A 1,643-nucleotide genomic window follows, 5' to 3' on the forward strand; every position below is an offset into this window, starting at 1 on the left:
ATGTTCTGAAATTTTTAGCAACTTCAATCTATTATAGAAATATACAAATTAAACCAAAATTAGGAAGATGATCATGGTTCTAGCTCATTTGAGCATTTTATCAAACACTAGATGTGCATTAAGGTTTCAAGATCCTTTTATGGAGGATTCCATCATCCCACAACCCAACCTTTACCATTTTTAGCTCAACAATCATTCTACACCCCTTGATAACACATGCATGTAAAATAACCAACCCTCTTGCCCGGAAATTATCTTGCTTATTATCCATTTCTACACAAAGTTCGAAATTGAGGGTTAGGGTATAGAATCTTACCTCTAGGATGAAGACCTAGTAAGTTTCCCTTCTCAATCTTCCAAAACTTGGGCAAGAATTGAAGAACAATTATTGGAGAACACCTTCTCACTCTAAAATGTCAGATAATAGCTCAAAAATGACCCAAAGAGTGTATTTAACGAAATAAGGTCGGGTTTTAATAACCCAAAAATGAAGCTGCGGAACAGGTTCTGCGATCGCATATGCGACTGCATAATGGTTATGCGGACCGCATATTGGTCGCATAATTGGTTACAAAATAGCCAAAAGAACTGCCTGTGTATGCGGTCACTATGCGGTCCGCATAACTGTTATGCGGTCGCATAATGCACCGCATAACAGTTATGCAGTCGCATAGTCGACCGCATAGCTGCTTCCAGAATAGCCCTCTCCTGCTCACTTCTGTGGCCATTATGCGGCCCGCAGAGTGATTATGCGATCGCATAATGGACCGCATAAACGCACTTTTTCGGCAAAAATATTTCTTTACTTTCCAGTGCATTGTTCAACCCAAAAAGTTCGAGCCTCAAACACGTAAGCCTAGTTCGGCACCATGAAATATTATTTTCATTGCATATTTTATCGGGCTTTACACTTAAGTACTTTAAAATTTTCTGGGGGGGTTACAAAGGCTTTCATTGATATTATGATAATCTTGTTTGTATTATTTGTCATTATATTGAGAGGGTGTTTAGTTATACATACTAGTGCTATTCGATAGTACTAACGTCCCTTTTGTCGGGGGCGCTGCATCTTTCAATGGATACAGGTAGTTCCACAGCAGGAGATATTGGTCAGTGATAGCAGTACACCTTCTTCCCAGCTCACTTGGGGAGCCCCATTTCATTTCGGGGTCATGAATCTTTTGTACTTTGTGTATTCTGTTTGAGGTATAACCGGGGCCTTATTGCCGGCATTATCATTGTACTCTTCTTTATCTATAGAGGCTCCATAGACATAGTGCGAGTTGTGTATTGGTGTTGGGAAAGACAAAATATGTTATGTTGTGGTTGTATTATTTTTCCATTTGAGACTTTAAAAAGGATGAAACTATTGGAAATGAATTGGTATTGTAGACGTGAACACCTTTTGTCTAATTAAGGAAAATATGCATTAACTCCACTCGTGGATGAGTTTGGGTAGAATGAAATCTAACAGGATTGCTCGGTCGGGTTCACTCGGTTGAGCGCCGGTTGCGCTCCTCAGTTTTGGGGCGTGACAGACCCGATCGACGCTAACTCGCATGTGGCCATCAATGCAAACTTGCCTACCGATCCTGAGAACAACATCCGTGGGGGAGTCCGATCGGTAGCCCAAAATACAAACG

Source organism: Nicotiana tomentosiformis, chromosome 9, assembly GCF_000390325.3.
Source record: "Nicotiana tomentosiformis chromosome 9, ASM39032v3, whole genome shotgun sequence".
In the NCBI taxonomy this organism is placed as follows: domain Eukaryota; kingdom Viridiplantae; phylum Streptophyta; class Magnoliopsida; order Solanales; family Solanaceae; genus Nicotiana; species Nicotiana tomentosiformis.